The 20,230-nt window shown below is 38.5% G+C and overlaps 1 protein-coding gene across 3 annotated transcripts in view; it reads right to left on the reverse strand.

Moving 5' to 3' along the window:
- The window catches only part of SLC10A7 (solute carrier family 10 member 7), a 241,279-nt gene that overhangs the window by 67,732 nt on the left and 153,317 nt on the right, over nucleotides 1–20,230 (reverse strand). The gene's annotated exons all lie outside the window — the stretch shown is intronic.

Raw genomic sequence — 20,230 nt, forward strand, 5'->3', positions numbered from 1 at the left:
GGTCAGGGACCACTTCATTACATTTGGGAAAAAGTCCTTTTGGTATTTATATGAAAGCCTTTCATCATTACAGTAACTAAATTCTTTTGGACATGGCCCAAGAGGAGCTGGCTACCTTATGTGAACATTGCTACTATGACTTTCTTAGGCAATACACCACATGCGAAGATTCACACGTGAGCTTGTTTTATTGTTAAATAATAGAATAAATGCTTCTTTATTGTGTAAACTTTTGCAGCTGCAGTAAGAATACAACACTTGAACTGTTATATCTTTAATCTGTTTATTAAAATATGTATTGTGGCTTATAACTCCATTGGTGTCTATGAAACAGGCTCTCATCAGCACATTTAGGAGAGTTAAATGTGCAAAATGGTAAAGTAATTTTTAAGAGCTACTGTCTGTCCTCCAATGATATGGAATATACTTAGGCTTTAGGAGGAATCCCAAACTTTACAAGGCCATGTAGAAATGAAAATATCCAGCTATTTCAGTCTATGTGGGAGCCATCTGATTTCAAGTCAATTTGCTTAAACATTTACTGAATGTCCACTTATATGTCAGGCACTATTCCATTAATTAGAAGAATTAGTGGTAACTGATCTGGCAGAAAAGAAAGCAAGGATATTCCAGGAAGAGGCAAGGGAATTCACAAAGCTATACAAAGTTGAGCAGGGTGGGAAGAAAGTATGAAGTGGAGGCATCAAAGACCAGGTCACCAAAAACCTCGTGGCCAGAAGAGGGAGTCTGAGGTTGATGCTTTCAACAATGGCCAAATACTGAAGACGTCAAGTAAAGGTACAATGAGGTGGTAAATAATTAAGTATATGGAAAAAAACTGGACTTAGCTTATAAGCCAACTGGTTTTACCTTTGTGATCTATCAATTTACCCATATCCCGATAAAAGAAAATAGAAACTTATGTTAATGTTAATTATGAAACATCAACAGCACTAATAACACTTATGAGAAACAAGGTACGGTATCTGTGATAGGGTAAGAATTTTCAACCAGGACGAAGGCTGAGCATTGTCACCACTCCGAGGACATTTGTCTTATATTAGAGGAGATGAAGCCACACTAGCGTCTTAGAAGTACATGGGGACCCACATTCTTCCTGGTGACCACTAATTTTCCCTTGCCACAGTGGAATACTAAAAGTATTAGTAATAATACCAGGACTATTAATGGTATTTTGCTTCAGCACTTTCACACAGCACGTTTTACAAGTTGGCTCTCCCCTATGGAAGGAGGTAGGTTACATCATAGGCCCATTTTATAGATGAGGCGATTGGGGTTTAGAAAAGCCAAGCAAAGAGCCCCAAGTCATACAGAAAATGAATGGCAAAGGCAACACCTAGATTTGAGTCTGCTCTGCCCAGCCCCAAGACCAGAACTGACTCCACTATGCCACTGGGCCTGGGTGGCAGGTTTCAGCAACCAGTACAGTTTTGTACAGAGTTCTGCTTAAGACATATGTCGGGGTAAACAGAAGGGGGAATGAACCATGAGAGACTGTGGACTCTGGGAAACAAACTGAGCGCTTCAGAGGGGCGGGGGGTGGGATAGGCTGGTGATGGGTAGTAAGGAGGGCACGTATTGCATGGTGCACTGGGTGTTATACGCAAGTGATGAACATAGAACTTTACATCAAAAACTGGGGATGTACTGTATGGTGACTAACATAATAAAAAATTATTATAAAAAAAAGACATATGTCGGGATTAGTTGCTATACGATCTTGCTCTCAAGGTGATAACCAATTCTTAAGATGACTCTACTCCGGAAGGCAGAGCACTATTATCTGCAGGTTTTCCTGCCTGAATATTTCAAGTGTATAGTTCCCAACACACAATAGTTTCTTTGAAGTTCTTCCAAAGACTTCCGGTATTTGTTCCTAAAATATTAAAAATTTCCTAGCAAATAGGATGTGTTTTCTATCTCTGGATTCAAGATTCCTCATTATTTTCTCAAAAATGTTTATTCAATTTCATTCATTAGGAATGAATTGTTACACAGTGCTGAAATGTGTTTTTTAATTGTGTTAGGAGGTGAGTCAGTCACAACGCCATTAATCGTGACAAGAACACCGTAAGTGTTAGTGGAGTCATTATAATACTTATCAAAATACTAATCGCCAACATTTATGGAGCACTTATCTCCCATCGATGATGTGCGAAGGACTTCATGAATGTCATCTTATGGAACTCTCACAACAACCGTATTATTATCCCCACCTCCTACAGAAGGAAACTGAGTCTCAGAGATACTGAGTGAAGGAAGAGGCAATGCCAGGAATTCAATCTCTAGCTCCCTGACTCCACAGCCGGTGAGCCTGATGGTGTAAATAAAATCTCTGCAGTCTTACCCTATTTCCTCAGGGTGATATTTTAAGAGTAAACCTGAGAGGAGCTTCAAACTCAGTATGTCTTTTTGATGACATGAAACAAATTGAGAAATCAGCCTTTGTGTGACACGGTTGATAGATTTTTTTAAAGTCAGGTTTTCACAAATATCAATGGTAAAAAGGGTGAGCTGAAAATGTAAACTGTAACAGCAACAATCACTGGGAGCTGGAAAGTCAAATAAACATGTTCTTTTCTCTCAGGTACATAGAAGGCTCAATTTGATTGTCTCTTTTCTCTTTCCCCAGTAAATCCTATGCAAATGGATAAAACCAAAAAGGTGGTGGAGGAGAACTTCTAGCAAAAGATGTTACCCCTCTGCTTGCAGACTCAAGGTCAAGACACAGTTTTAGCATCCTTGCAATTGGGATGGAGTGTTAAGTTTTCTGATTGCAACAGAGTCACAAAGTAACTGGCTTTGATTGGCTCTTAAAAAACCTTCAGAAAATCCATTTACACCTCTGATGTGAATGACTGGGTGAATATATTTCAATGGCTTTAGTGGGAAGGAAAAAAAAAGTGTCAAATCTCAGATACTGAGATTTAGTCACTTACAATACAAGTCAAAAAAACCCTCCAAATAACAACAAAAACAACAACAAAACTGTAGATGCACCTCTCTCAGCAGCAATACTAGTTAAAAAGGCAACACTTAAGTGAATTATCATCTTTTTAAAATAGAAAATGTTGTCAAAACGTTTTGCTGCAACAACTACTGTGATCACACAGAAAACAAAATTGACTTCTTAGGTGTCTATCTCCAGGACATTGAATGTTAAGTCTTGGAAAAGGTACTTTTTATTTTTTAATTAAAAGGCAATCACTTAATTTTTACAGAATGACAGAGACTCATCTGAAGTGTGACCCCGCCTTCTGTCTCCTTCACTTGCTCACCAGTGAGGTGGGGCTGTAATGGCTGTGCTTTCGCCAGAGAACCTGGAGAGGCAATGTTCATCTTCTGAAGGCACATGTTGACCTGGATGAAGCTCTTTCACAATAAGGAAGCTCTTTTATAAATGATCCCAAACCACCTCCACTGTCGCCCTGTCTTCCCCTTGGAGCACCTTAGGGCACATCCCACCCCTCCTGTCTTGTGATGGCCTCTTAACTGCTGCTTTTGAGTGGTGTAAATAAAATCTCTGCACTCTTCAACTATTGCCTCAAACCTACAGTTTAAGAATAATGCCAAGGTGAGCATTTGGGTCCCCACACTAAGTCTTCTCCAGGCTAAAGGTCATTAGGCAGCCCCCCCACCCCGCCCCAATGCTATTCCCCTAGGGTAGAGCTCTGAGGCTCCTCTTAGACATAATCTCATTCAGGTGAACCTAAGAGTCCATAGCACTCGCTTCATGACAATTGACCAAAACTTGGAGCTGTCATCCTGGAGCATTGTCTAACAGGGCAATCTGAGGATTATTTAATTACCAGGTGGGATATACCTTTGTTTGACTTCTATTTACTATTAATTGGGGTTCAGAAATTTTAGGCTAACTTACACAGTATTGTCCAGTAGATACAGAAATAATTTGTCTAGTAGAAAAAACCACCACAAAGATTATAGTCTTATTACCCTGTAGATATTAGCCAGTTTTGTCCTTAACCTAGTGAACTTATTTTAGTATTCTTTTCTGATGGACTATATAATCCCCATTTTTTTTTTAAGTTTTACTTAGGAGAGAGGGAGAGAGAGAGAATGGGAGGGAGGTGGGGGAGAGGTAGAGGGAGAGAGAGAATCCTAAGCAGACTGCCCCCTGAGCGTGAACCCCTGACATAGGGCTCAATTCCACAACCCGGAGATCATGATCTGAGCTGAAACCAAGAATCAGAGGCTTAACCGACTGAGGTACCCAGGTGCCCCTATAATCCCCATTTCTATAATCTCTTAGAAATCAACTTTACTGTCCTGCTGGTTCCCTTATTATTCAGTTAAATTAAATGTTTGACATGTACTCATTCTATATTCGTAAGAAAGTCATGTTTTCAGCTTTTGAAAATTCTACTTTGACAGCTCCTTTACTCTGAACCTTGCATTTATGTTAATGCAAAGATAGCTTTTTCCCCCCCGAAGGTTTAATGCCACTAAAACTCCCAGTTTGTCTTTACATGTTGTTCGATGGTCAGTATACAGTGATATCTTAAAAAGTTAAAAAGAAGCTTATTCTTGTTGAACCAATATGTAATGAGTGAGATTGGCCAATACATCCTAAGCAATAAATTATAAAGTGGCAATATGGGGAATTTTAGAGGCATTTAAATTTAAACAAAATGGTCAGGATATATGGTCTCCAGAAAATGCGGCCTGATAAACATGAATGTCAGAGTAAACAGCTGAGTAAACTTCATAAAGTAAAGAAAAAGGTATTAGGAGCCTCGCTGGAAAGCAAGTCTGGTTGATTGGTGGGGAAGGGCCTCTTTCCTCTCCTCTGCCTATACGTTCCTCTTTAAAACTGGGCCTTCACAGAGTAAATAGCTCAACATCTTCAAATTAAGCATTTCGCAGTATGTTCATAGCTCTGTCAGGGGAAGAAGGTGTCTTAGCAGCTGGCTTGAGCATTCTGGTTTGTCTGCCAGGCACAAGGCACTATAGTAAAGACAGTAGCATCAGACTACTGGAACTAGGTAACACCAGCCACTAAAAACACCCAGTCAATTCTCTCTATAGTCTGAGTCCATGTTTGCCAAGAAAACGTTGAAAAATAATTTTGTTTTCCAAATAGCATTTTTGATAGAAAGAGAACACACTGACTAGCTGACCCCAGGCTCCTAAAATACAACCATATTGAGGTACGCTAAACAGAGTGAGTTTCTGGACCTGCAAAGGTTAGGAACTATTTCTGGATTGTGGGGACTCCATGCGAGCAACATTACCCTATGAGGCCTTGCAGGAATGACAGCTGGCTCCTCTCAATGACATCCATTTAATTAAACAAACATTTACTGAGTGCTAACCATGTATCAGACATCACGGGAGCTGAGGAGAAAAAGATTCCAAAGTCTCCTAAAACTACAGGCATTTTGAAGTAGAATTTTACATAAAATTCCAGAGAATAGTTTGTGTGAAATCTTTGGCTTGTCTTTGAAGAACAAAGGAGACCTTTGTTCTTTCTTTCCTATTTTTCTTCTCTTACAAACACTGGTGAGCACTGTTTATCTCACTCATGCACTTAGAATAATTTTTGGATTTTCAAGTTATGTCTCTGATATGATATGTCCATATTTGATCTTTTTTTTAAATAATTTTTTATTATGTTATGTTAGTCACCATACAGTATATCCTTAGTTTTTGATGTAAAGTTCCATGATTCATTATTTGCGTATAACACCCAGTGCACCATGCAATATGTGTCCTCCTTAATACCCATCACCGGCCTATCCCAATCCCCCATGCCCCTCCCCTCTGAAGCCCTCAGTTTGTTTCCCAGAGTCCATAGTCTCTCATGGTTCATTCCCATATTTGATCTTTAATTTACGCTATGGTCCTTGTCAATGAGGAGTTCCCATTATAGAAAGCAGTTTTACCCATCCTTCTGTAATTTCAACACCTCTGTTAAGAAATACCTCTACTGTCTCATTCCCTAAAGATTCTGGTGTTTCTTCAGACCAAAATTAAGGGTCATATATATATGTTAAGTGTTATCTTGTTAGATTTAGCCTAGTATCTTCTGAGATTTTGGTCTGTCACTGATAAATTCAGCAAATACCTACTTGGTGACTACCACGTCAGGCCCCATTGGGTGAGGGATAGTGGTGAATGAAACACGCAGAAAGGATGCCCTCGGTGCTTTACAGAAGAGAGAAAAGCAACCACAGTAAAATGGTAAGGGTTTAAAATTACAATCTCAGCATGCTATGAGAGTGCTTAACGGAGGTGAGAACAGTTCAGATGAGAACTGAAAGCAGAGTAGGAGCAGGTCACATAAAGAAGGGACAGCCCCAGAGAAGGCAGGCGGGAGAGAACACAGGGACAGAGGAGGGGCTGTAAAAGGCTTTGGAGGCAAGAAGAACATACAGCCAACTGCAGGTGAAGGGTATAGTGTGGGAGAGCCATGTGAGAGAGGAAGCTAGAAGCCAGGGGAAGCAGGAAGGCCTAATCATCCATGGTGAGGAGTGTGGCTTCATTTCAAAGCAAGGGGAAGCCACTGAAAGAATTATGGAGGCATGGATCTAGGGGAAGGGCCTGGGCCAGGGCTAGATGATACTTGTGTTTAGGTAGAAATCACTCTGGGTGTAGTTTAGAAAAGAGGTTACAATGGTGAGACATTAAAAGGAGGGAAACTAATGAGGCTGTTCAGAAATCCAGGCAGGGGTGGACTTGGGCTAAGGTGATAGAAACTTAGTGATCAAGACAGAGAAATCACATCCTCAAGAAGTATTTGAAATGTAGACTGGTAGATTAACTAAATATTGAGGGAGGGGTGGTGATAAAAAGGAAGGAGGGAGGGCTTCTTAGTCTTCTAAATTAAGTGATTTTTGGCCCAATAGGGAGTTTGTGGAGCCAATTACTGAGCCACGGTAGACTTGGGATGTATGTGGATTAATTTTTCTTCTGGAAGACGATGAATCTGAGATGTCTACAAGGCCTGCATTTAGAGACACTTTAAGTAGTTGGATAGATGGGAGAGAAACTCAAACTAGGGTAGACAGTGGATGCAGATGAGTGAGTCGTCACCATACAGTTGGTGGCTTACTATTACAGAGAAGGAAGGACATTCGGGAATACGGAATACATACTGAAGCTCAGAGGGGGCCTAGCAGAAAACAGTTCCAATGGAATAACCAGTGTGGAAGTTAAGCTGGATAGAGGGCTAAGAAGGAAGAGGAGAGAGTCAGTTTTGTTGCTCTTTCAAGAAATCTGGCTATCAAAAAAAGAAAGAAAGAAATCTGGCTATCAAGAGGAAGAGAGAGAGCTATAAGTGGAGGGGAATGAATACGAGGGAAACAAGTTTGTTGGTTTCTGTTTTGTTGTTTGTTTGCTTTGCTTTAGAAAGAAGAAACTTGAGGATTTCCAAATTCATTAAAAAAAATGGGGTCGGGGGGTAGAGGTTTAGAAAAGAGAAGGGATTATACTTATTACCTTAAGGAGGCAGCAGGGAAGGAGTCCCAGTGCACAGCTGCAGGGTTTAACTTCAGGAAGGAGGTGGGCTGACATCTTTTCATTGTAAAAGGGGAGAAAAGGATAGATTAGGTACAGATGAAGACAAACTTGTATGTGTCTGATGTTAGAAAGCTGAAGGGACTTTCATTTACGAGCTTCTATTTTCTATTTTAAGTAGAAGTTGAAGTGTTTTACTAAACTGAGGGGAAGACAGGTTCAGACAGGGGCAAGTCAGTGATTGGAAACCAGTGCTGTGACTACTGGGAGCGGGTGTCTAAGATGGTGAAGGGGCTGGGATTTCACCATCCTGTGAAGGTAACAAGTTAGCCGGTCATGGCTTCATGGATGCTAGAAGAAAACACAAGACTCCTGGTTCATAGCCACAGGACTTTATCACTCACAGGATAGCAAGCCACCTAAGCATCAACTCCCCTCCCCCCAAGTCAAGCAGAGTGGTGTAAATGGGCTCAGATGGATGCCTGCACCCACGGCGGGTTGCATTACAGAAAAGGAATACTGAGTTTAAGGAATCCCAACCTTTTCTAATGGACAGAAGGCATGCCTATCATTTGCTCTAGAAGGAAATATTATCTTTATATTTCCAAGGCAGTAAGCAAACCTGCCATTTGCTCCAGAGGGAGATACTATTTCTATCTTTCAAGGCCATTCACTATAGAAGCATCCCTGAGAAGACAGATGAGAACAAAGGGCCATCAGTGCCTCTGACAAGATGTTCAGAGATGTGAGAGACACATGGAGAATTGTTTTCCAACAGAGGAAATGTCTGGCAGACCAACCCAACTGATATTAGTTATCTCAACATTTGAGCTATCAAGCTCATTATTGCTCCCTTCAAATATCATCACTTGTTCAGGAGAATGACAATTCGATAGTCATTTCTAAATGACCAGAAAAACCTTCAACATGACACTGATCCTCTAACACTCCACGGACATTATGATTCAAATAAGAGTCTAACCAGCTGGACTGACTTGCAACTCATAATTCACTCTCTCTCTTTTTAAATTGGGGAATTTGCTAAATGTATGTTTGAAATCTAGATCTTTGCTAGATTGAACGGTGGTCTCTGGGCCACCAGGACTGGCCTCCTGTGAAAGCATGTCAGGAATTGCTGAATCTCAGACCCTACCCCAGGCCTGCTGTATCATCATCTGCATTTTTAACAAGATCTCCAATACTTGTAGACACACTAAAATTCAAAAAGAACTGATTTAGTTCTAGACTGGGGTAGGCAAACTTTTTCTGTATAGGGCCAGATAACAGTTATTTCCGGTTTTGCTGGCCATACAGACTCTGTTACAATTACTCAATTGTGCTATTGTAGCTGAAAAGCCACCAGTCAGTAAGTAAACAAATGGGCGTGGTCAAATGTGGCCCAAGGGCTGCAGTTTGGACTCCTGCGCTAAAGCGTCCTTTTGGGTTCGCAGTTATATTTTAAAAAGAAATACGTAAGTGTAACAAACTTTTACTTTTAATAACTTGGGTTTTTGGAGAACCCGCACTGGCTTCCAAACATCCCAGCATGTTCCTTTGTAACTGCTTATACCACACTACTTAATTACCCATTCTTTAATTTTTCTCTAGACTGAAAACAAAATTACCAGTTAATAGTGTGTAAAATCTACTTTCTTCCCCTTTCTGATATTTGCAGTGACATTTGCACATGGCCAGCTGCTGATTCGACTCCTTTTCTTTATGATTTGTCAAAGATAGCAATTCAGCAATCTCAAATGTTAGTTTTCTCAGGACCCTATGAAGTAATTTGTCTGGGTCAGAAGATAGAGTCTGCTTATCTTGGGCCTACTTTCCTTTTGCCAATATTTACTTTACCATTTCTAATCTGAAGATGATTCTCTTTGCCAAAGATGATGGAAGCAAAGGGAAGGGACGGGGTGGGGGAAGGGGACGGGGGGGACGAATGAATAGCAGGATGCTGGATAGTCGGCAGAATATGTGGAGTTTAGGGTCTAATATCCAGAACCGTATGAGAAAAAGGATCAACACAAGAACACAAAAGGGAAATAACATGTACATTGCTAATTAGAATATGGTGATATATGTTAAAGCTGAAAAAACTGTGTTCTGACTCATGAGTTTTCTTTTTACTCTTTAACTGAAAAAGTAAACCTTCTTTTCTGACTATATAAACTCATAGACCTGTATTAAAACTATTAACTTGGCTTTTTCTATCTAGGACAATCTGAAGTTCAATTAAAGCCTAAAGTGAGATGGATGTGGGAATTTTCTGTATTTTTCAAGAATCTTTCATGTAAATGTCTCCTAAGTTTACAGATTTAACATGCAATAAATAATTTTCCAAAGGAGCCTCTTAAAAATGCTTATCTGTAGAGTACATATTGGACCAAAGAGGCAGCAAAAGGAAACTAAGTCAAAATTGCTTTTTTGATGACATGAGCTTTCATAGCTGAGCAATGATTTGTCAAGGTTCGATTTGGCCTGCAGGCCTTCACTGTGGTCACAGGGCTGCAATCTGGTGTGTTGTGGTGGTTTTCTTTTCCCTGGGAATACATATAGCAGTCTATGAAGGATCATTAGCAGCACGACAAATATTATATACAAGAAGCACAACTCTCTTAAAACGTCAAGAGGTTGGTCCCACGTTACCCAATGGTCAGCCAAAGTGTCTGAATCTTATACATAGGAGCTGGTAGTTTCAGTGACAGCAAATACTGGCATCATAACGATAGTCAACATTTATTAATGGACATTATCCACTAGGAACTGTGCTATGTGCTTCACAAACATTATCTAATTTTAAATTCTAATAATAAATTGATTATTCCAATTTTATAGGTGAGAAAAGAGAAACTTATAGAGACTATGGCTAGGCTGTAGGAAGTACCAGGAGACAGAACCCCAGCTGAAGAAATAAGAATAAAGGTAGAGAGGTCAAGAGATGGTCCAAAGGGAAGAAAAGTTGTTAGAAAGGAAAAAAAAATAGAGCAAAAGAGGAAGTAGGAAACTTAAAAAGATATTCAGAAAATGGATTGTAGGAAACCAACATAAAATGTTATATAAATTAAAAATAGAATCAGAGATTACAAATACAATCTGCCAGTGGTGTAGGAATATATGAAAAGAATGCACTAAGGCATTCTCTCCAGGCCATGAGAATAATCTTGAATATTTATTACCCATTGGCTTAAAAGATTTAATGTGTATCTGCCATTTTGCTCGTTGACGCCTTTCACAGAACAGGACACTTGGCACATACTAGGTACTTAATACATTTTTTTGCTGAATAAATTAATGAATGTGTATCCACAAATGCTTCTTTCAGGGAACAATATATCCATTTGATAAGAAACACACACTTTCTGAAATGCTTTAAAACCCTGTGTTTGTCATCATAATGAGACTAGTTGACATTTATTGAATGCCTACTCTGGATGTGTGAGGAACTGTTCTATACTCTTCGTATGTACTAACTCATTCAATCTTCACCACAACCCTCTGAGAAAGGTACCACTATGATTCCCACTGTATGGAGGAGAAAACGGAGCTATATGGACAGAAGAATTATACAAAATTCCCAAGCAGTAAGTGACAGAGTGGGAGGCAAGCAATGTATTCGGCTCCAGAATCCACGTTCTCTACCATCACGTGTTTATACAGTGGTATAAACTTGGAGTTCTTGGAGAACTTAGTCATATCAGAATTCTAGCTCAAAGGAATCTTGAGAATAGCTGGCTGTCTCACTTTACAGATTGCAAAGCTGAGGCCCAAGAAGGCTGTGTCTCTCCCTCACAGCCTCAGTTAGTGGAAACACCAGGAAGAGGTCAGTAAGTGCCTCAAATTCCCTGCCCACTTCTTTATTTCTGATACCACACTGCCTCCTACAAGCCAGCTGAGTAGAGAAAAACTTACATCTAGAAGATCTGAAAACTATTCCTTGGCACTGTTGTATTTATTATATGTCTAAAGCAAAAAGGACATAGAGAATAAAATTAGACCAGGTGCTCCCTTCCTCCCAAAAAGGCTCATAAGTTTCCAGCAAGGCCATGAGAGAACATTTGTGCAAAATTTTGTAAAAGCAAGGTAGAAATGTGGAGGAGAAAGGAGAGGGGATGATATGAGGGTCAATAAGGGCAGAGAGAGGAGTAAATGAAAAGGGATTTGTGGACTCTGGGGAGGGCCTTTTAATGAAGTCCTCTGGATGTTGAAGTAAACATATGGAATCATTGAGTTTCTTTTAAATAAGACATTCAAAAGAACAGTGCAATCAGAACTAGAGTTCAGAGTCATGACAGACCTTGACCATAAACAAACAACAACCGACCAACCAAAACCCCAGACTATGTCTACACATGTGAAATGAATGGGTTTGGCAGAGCCCATCCATTCCTTCTGGATGCATCTAAGTGACAGCACACACTGCTGTGAGATCTGGCTGTGACGATCAATACTGAGTGCAAAGATGGACACAATGAATGGAGACAGCTGCACTCCACTTGCCTTGTCTCATATGTCAATGGTCTGATTTACTTTGTTTTTTATCATATTCCTTAGCTAAAGCCATTCCTACAGCTGAGAAAACTGGCCTTGAACTTCGTGATTCAGAGAGGCTTCAGCTGGGAGAAGGGAGGAACTGGCCAATGGTCCTCACGTGAGCATCCTGAGTCTACGAGCCCTCTCAACCTTACCAAGGCAGAGGCAGCAGGATTCTGATGTTCAGGCTGACTTTGAGGAGTCACCTTTCCCGACTCATCCCATCACCATCAAACATATACTTTAAACAGGTGTCTCCTTAATATCATGCTTATTTTTTATTAAATATCAGTGGGCAGGAAAGGAAAAACATACAATGTGGTATTGGGGTCTGAACAAGATGGATCCTAGATCCTGAGCCTCTCTAGGCCAGTGCTACCCAAAGCCTGGCAGAATTCCTAGAGGCAGAAGGAAAAACAGTGGTGAGGTGAGGAAGAACACTAATTTATCAGCTTATTACAACTGGTAAACAGACTTTGTCATTTTATGATCATGTATTTTTTCTAGTATAAAAAGTTTAATAATTAATAAAAGTAAATCACTTCTGCATAATCAAATTTCACCTCATGACCCAGGAAAATGCAAAAGAGCTAGCTTCAAATTTTTTTTTAGTGCTTAGACTTTCATCCCCCAAATTCCCAGGGTAAATTGCTAAAAGGAGTCCTCATTTTTGGTTGTATAATTATATACAGGTAATTCCTCTAAATGTTTCAGCAAAGACTCATTCCTACACAATGACTTCTGGGTCAACACTATTGGGTGTTGCCACTAAAGAATTATTAAGAAGGAGGGGCGCCTGACTGGCTCAGTCAGGACAGCATGCAACTCTTGTTCTTGAGGTTGTAAGTTCAAGCCCCACATTTGTAGAGATTACTTAAAAAATAAAATCTTTAAAAAAAAGTTTTTAAGAAGAATAGCCAATGTTTCCACTCAGAAATGACTGTAAGGATATTCATATCAGATATTTATTTTTAAATGTCCTCTGCTAACCACTTCTAATATCTTTGGAACTAAAAAGTGCCAGAGAACAAAAAGTGATAATCTGGTAAATCACACCAACAAACTTAAGAGTCTTTAAGAAAATTGAAAATCCATGTCAACATAATTTTTCTAGTTCCCCAGTAGAGGGCAACTTCTACACACTTTGACAGTTAAAAAAAAAAAAAAATCTATGCATACCACATCGGTAAGAACCACTGTTGTTTAAAATAAAACAATACAGTTATGTCCATGAATGGATTTTCACTAACAGGTAGCTATAAAATGTCATGAAATTTTAAATACGTAATTAGGAATTGAGTACATTTAATGAGTAATTAGCATTTTATGATTAATGTAAGTGTTATTGCAGAAACTTTAAAGTAGCAACCATTTAGGTCACTATGATAGAACTATCAGTAACTGAAATACACAAGGCAGCTGATGAGAGTAGTGTTCTTTAGTAAACATTTTGACTGAATTTCATTATGACTGACTTCCAAATACAGCTAACGGGAATGCATAAAGTCTTTAATAAGACAAATACACAAAAAAAGGCCATAATGCAAACATCTCAGAGTACAACTGAATGTCATCGTTATTACAGACTTTGAAATAATACTTATCAGTGTTCATGTTTCAAATGACATCAGATATAAGAATGTAACTGCACATATACACTTAAATATATGTAAATAGAGTAAAATGCTACTATAATGCATCTCATTACTATGGATTTGGACATAATGTGATAGTTCATGTGGTCATGAACTAGAAATATTAGTAAATTTTTTTACTAGTAAATTTTTATAATACTTCTGTTATAAATCAATATTTTTACGTCCACTTAAAATTTTAAATTAAACATGTAAGAATTACTTTATCTTAGTTTATTTATAATACTGCTTAACCCCTATATTTATTTCAATGCCATATTTGATATTAAAATGTGATCAGAATTTTTAGATTTACAAAAATATTATGCAAAATAAAATACAAAGCACTAGGTGGTGCTGTGGGACCTTCTAGATAAACCAATGCTGCAAAGTTCTGCACTAGATAATTAATTAGTCGTGGGGCTGATTCTATAAATTTAAATGTACATTAAATATTGTTTCTAGATAAACCAATGCCATGTAAGTAATAAACGTTAACATAATGCAAAAACTAAGTTTTGATAGATGACCTCAGGAAGATATGACCCTTTTCATAACTATATACCTTAACTCCTACGTTAAACTATTAAAAACATCTTTATATAATATCACTTTGAGGCATGCTTCTCAATTAATTGTTATTTTTCACCTGTCTTTAAAGTTATTTTTTTCATAAGTCCAGGAATAACAAACCCAACAATTACTTTTTCTTGTCAAATAATTTTCTGTTAGGCGATTTCTTATGTCAAAGAAGAGTAATCTTCTTGGGCTCTATTTTCCAATTCTCCCTAGGTGTGGCTACTTGTTGTAGTGATGTTAATTCAAATGCTGAAAGCGGCCAGACTGACAAGGGAAATGTCTGAATCAGGCCATATGTAAAATAATAGGGAGAGGGGACAACCTAGAAAAAATGAAGAGTGTATGCATTCAAATTCAGATGAAAAACAAAACCAACACGTACACACACACACACACACACACACACACACACACACACACGTACCACTAGACAGGTCAAAGAAAGCCCATCTGTGGTCCCAACGTGGCCTGTGGCCATTCATCTGTGACATCTGACCAAGCCCCAACCTGTACCAACCACTTATCTATGAGTAACACATCCAAAGAAAACTCGAGAATTTCAGTTCAAATGAAGGAGTGCAAATGATGTTTTAGTTATTCTTCTGGAATGCTTTCTTAATCACATACGTATGTCCCTCCTTAAAGAAATTCCTAGTGATTCAGGAGATAAACTATAGTCGTCAAGAGCATCAATTCTCCTGTGTTGAGCTACTGATTCAAAGAAAAGCATAGATTTAGCAGCCTTTTTCGATCAGCATGGCTTTTCCTCTCCCTACTTTTATGATCGTGGGGTGACAAAAATGAAGTATTTAATATTGCATGGATAGAAATACGTGATTAGCCTAAACTAAAAAAGGGCAGAATTATTTTCACTAATAGTAATAGTGGAGCTTACATTGTAGGTACAAGATGTGCTTAAAAGCAATTAAAATGAATTTTTGACAAATACAACAAAGCTCATCCAAAGGAATGTTGTTCTTCAAGTTTGTCATTGAGAGAAGCCAAACTCATTTTTAAATGATGCATCATTGCAAACATTTTAGCTGTCTTCAGAAAAGAGCTCATGGGCCGAGTAAGAAAAGAATATAAATCATGTCATTTCTGAAATGGAAGAGACCACAGAGAGGAAGAAACCTCTTGTTACTCTAGCTACACCTCACACATCAGTTCTTCTTGAAAGATAAACACAGTAAAGCTGCACTCTCTAGGCGAGGCTATGTCACAGAAAGCTAAGGGACCTGATGCTTCCAGGAAGCCGTGAGGGGATCACAATTTACTTGGAATAGGGAATAGGCCTTTCGCCAGTAACCAAGGCAAAAATACCACATTTCAGGAATTTCAAATATTGTCTCAACACCCACAAGAGTCTCCACTAAACACTAAAAATCATTTGGAATTTTTTGAGAATGTAATGGGTTCAAACAGATACATGAAAGAAGTGGCTGAAAAGTAGAAACAGACTGGAGCCACACTGCCTGAATTCTTTCAGCTCACTTTGCAGACTGCCTGAGAGGCCATCTCAGAAGACAGTCTTTTGACCTACAAAGCTTCTTGTTTTTTCCACTGAAGGCCTTCTTCTAAGGCAGCAGTTCTTCCAGTGTGGTCCAGGGACCCAGGGGTCCCTAAGACAGTTGTGGGAGGTTGGTGAGATTAAAAAAAAAAAAAACAACACAAAACTTTTGTGGTAATACTAAGACATTATTTGCCTTTTTCATCCTCATTCTCTCACAATTGTACAGAGTAGTTTTCCAGAGGCTACATGTTATACTGAGAGATTCGGTACAGAAACAGATAGGAGACTCCAGCTGTCTTATATTAAGCCAGACAGTAAAGAGATTTGCAAGATGGGAAACAATGATACTTTTCTTCTTGTTTTGGAAAACACACATTTTTTTTCATAAAAATATCTATGTTTTACATATCATGTTATATCAGGTTTATTGTTTTTAAATGAAGGAATAATTTCCTAGCCTTAATTTCAAATATGATAAATACAGTTATAACCAACATAAATAAAAGTTCTCTCTGGTCCTCAACAAATTTTAAGAATGTAAAGAGGCCCCAAAAGTTTGAGAACACTGTTCTTCAGGTAAGCTCTCACTTCTTCATTTCAATCAATTTTATCAGTGTGCTCTCCTCTAAATACTTTTATGAACCTAAAACTTCTACCAGAATGAGATATTATTAGAAGCAGGCAAGGTAGAGCATTTTGAAGCAGGAAGAGCTTTCATGGGCAAGGTGGCCCTGACTAGCTTGATGCAGAGGGGTAAACAGTCGCCTGAGAGCTATGGGCCCAGGTGACATGGTCCAGGGAGAACAGGGGATTCAGAAGGAGTCAGGAGGGTACAATGGCAAAGACTTTGATTTCAAAATTTAGTCTGGGACCAACACTACATTATTTTTCTCTACCTTCTCTTACCTTTTATACTTTGAGAGACTCCAGCCCAGTCTCCAAACTGAAATGCAGTCCTTCATTGATTTCCCATTATTCTCGAAAGACCAATTATGACCTACAACATCCTGTATGATCTCCTCCTGCCTACCTCTCCATCTCTGTCTCTCCTCGTTCTCTACCTGGCTCTCCATGCTCCAGCCACCGGCCCTAGGTTCATATCCTTGCCTGGCTATGTTCCACTCCACCTGCAGACTTTGGTTTCCTTCCGTCATAAAGGAAGCTTTCCTGTCATTATCGATTTCTCCTGAACATGCACTCTCCTGGTATCATGGACCTCCTCTGTAGTACTTAACCACAGCTGTAATTTTACACTTATTGGTATGATTTTTTAATTAATGTCTGTGTCTCCTCTCCTAGGCTATAAGTTTTATGAGGGTAGGAATCATGTGTATTTTTATGCTACCTTGTACCCTGTACCTAGTAAAATGCCTGGGACATAGTAGGAGCTCCGTCAATATTTTTGAACAAAGGGATAAATGACTTCTTGCTTCAAGGACTGATTAATACTTATAACTATAATAGGTGGCATTTATTGAATATACCTCCCAGACACTGCTGTATGTACTTTGCAAGTGCTTTATAATTTTGAAAACAAGCCAATGGATAGGTACAATCATAATCCCCACTTACGGATGAAGAAGCTAAGTCACACAGAGGTTAGTTAATTTGCCCAAGGTCAAACAGTAATTTTTGAGGTCAGGATTTGAACTCAAGCACATTGATTCTAGAGTCTGTAACACTATACTGTAGCTTGTGGGCCTAATCTCTACTAATAAGGTAAGAATTTTTAAAAAAATCATGTACCAGAGAAATCAACAACTGACTTAGCAAACTTTAAGAAATGAACTTTTGCAAGCCGATGAGTGACTCTAATTGGGAACTGTGGAGTATGTTCTCAAATTAAGAAACTTCAAAAAACAAAAAGTCATTTTCACATTAGAGCTTTAGTATATTTCTGTTTCATTGGTTACAAAGGAAAAGATACTTACGCATTCTGTTTTCTGAGAGTATAAGGGTAGTCCCAAGAAATAATGATGAGAATGATGTTCTCTTCCAGTACACGTTAGAATTTGGAAAAATTCTTCGCTCTTTTCAGAAATTATATTTTTAAAAATGGAAGTGAATCAAAATAAAGCAATGAGCCTAACCTTTCAGAATTAAATAGATAAATGTCCCTCTCCCCAATTCAGTTTAATTTGACTTAAAATTTTCAGCTATGTTTATGTCTTAACACAGGTTTTATTTATATTAACCTTGTCATTTGAAATTACAAATGACTGTCTCATGAGTCTTTAAGTGCAAACAAATTGCAATTCAAATCTATTTTTTTTTGTTATCCTAGCATTCTTAATATATATTACTATAGGAAAAACAAAGTGAAAATCTAGGAATCCCTCAAATTCTGACAATTTATCATCTAAAACCTAAAACCCATTTTTATGTTTAAGTTCAATTTTATATTATTAGAATCTTTGTAGTTTCATTCAACAAATAATTATTAGACACCTACTCTAGGTCAGGCATATCCTAGAGATTGGGGAAACCATGATAAAGGTGGCCTGATCTCTACCTTAAAAGATTTTACAGTCTAGTTGTGGCAAAGTAAAAAGGCAAAGGGCAGATAACGGGGCAAGGAAAGGCTGCTTACCTCACCTCACTGAACAGGGGATTCCAAAAGAGGTGACATGTAAACTAAGACCAGAATGATGAGGAGAAATGTGGAAGGTACCTAAAAATGGTCTCAAAGAGGGGAAGAGCATGTATTAAGACCTAAAGATAAGAAAAGTGTTCTCACAGTGTTTAGAGGAAAAGAAAGAGAGCGTGTAGTGACAGGACATAACAAATGCCACTCCCACGACAAGAATCTCACAAATTCCTTATGAAAAGATAACCAGTTATACTACTAGCCTTGTCATTTTCTGGTAAATCAAAGAAACATAAAGGGCAATTAGATTAAGGAATACCTCGGAGAGTCTGGGTGGCTCAGTCAGTTGGGCAAACTGACTCTTGGTTTTGGCTCAGGTCATGACCTTGGGATCATGGGATTGAGTCCCACATCTGGATCCCCGCTCAGTGGGGAGTCTGCTTGAGAGTCTCTCTCTCCCCCTCGGCCCCTCCCCCAGCTCACACACACACTCTCTCTCTAAAATGAATAAATCAATCTGAGGAAAAAAAAAAGATTAAGGACTACTTCAAAGGGTGCCACCTGGAATTTAACTTTCCTTAGCACTAAACTTTTTTTTTTAATATTATTACCAAAATGTCAGCAAAAGCAAACATGACTGGTGCCGCTAAGTGGAGTGGATAGGGTAATAAAGTTAGGATCTTAAGACTGTCCAAATCTTCTACTGCTGGCAAATGCTTTGTTCTCTAAAGAATGTTTATTACTAGGGTAAACTTACTCCTTCTGGAATTTTTCTTATTTAGCAAGGAGTTGTTTCTATTCAGAAATGGAAAATCCAAAGACCTAAAACCCCTCACTGTATGGTAACCCATGTGGTTTGTGCACTGGTGCCGTCTGCTGGGTCCCACATCATCAATTATGTATAGAAATGTACAGCCACCGCAGTAGCCAGTGTCGTCGGCCTGTCAGGGATCTCTTAAGGGGAACAAAAACATTTGATTGTGTCTTCTTTTAGAAAACATACGCTAGGTGGAAAGAGGAAGATCTTTGAAAGGAAATGGGAGTCATCCTCAAAACAGAAATTAATTTCTTGTAATAAGTGAAAAATGAATGTTAACGAAGTGCTCGAAATGAAACCAGAAATATAACTAGAGCAAAAGCCTCAGAAATAGATATAAGAAAGGCTGACATTAGTTCATCAAAGCCACACACTTTACAATAAAAATCCATTCCTTATATATTTGAGAAAAATAACTAATGGGGTCACCAAGCTCCAACCTCTCCGAACCAGATTCAGTGGATTCAGTGTTTACAACTAGGAGTGCTCAGGTTATTTGAAATAAAATGTCTTGTAATCCCCAAACCTGGCTGCCTTCTGAGGTGTGAGTTCTCATTCTAAATGAATGAAGCATGTTTACAGACTGACTGGGGAGCACTAAGACTATGAAGATTACCATGAAGAAAATGCAATCTAAGATATCGTATGGAATTTTCCCTATTATACCAAACACAACAAAAGCTTTCACTGGGATTTCAATAAATTTAGTTCTACACATTGCTGCAGAAATTTAGTTATTCTCCCTTTCTCTAGTGAATAGCTGGGGTAGCAGCTGGTGTGTTTTGTATTTAAAACGTGAAAAAAGAACTCTCATTCTCTCTCAGTACCTACATAAATGTGCTCGAGAAAATTTGGAAAAATGATTTACTTTAAGTGAAATGACTTTATTTCCTTTACTGTAAGGTGTTTGAGATGCTTTTAAACATCCAAGAGTAAGAGTCATGTTTTCAAAAAGCATATAGATTTCTTCTGGAGGAGACTACAATGCATAAAAACATACCTTTTAAATTTATGTAAATTTCAACACACATGCTTGAATGTATATCCTCATTCTTCAACACTGTCTGGGT

The sequence above is a fragment of the Ursus americanus genome, chromosome 13 (assembly GCF_024610735.1).
Source record: "Ursus americanus isolate L20-20 chromosome 13, mUrsAme1.1.p, whole genome shotgun sequence".
Classification (NCBI taxonomy): Eukaryota; Metazoa; Chordata; class Mammalia; order Carnivora; family Ursidae; genus Ursus; species Ursus americanus.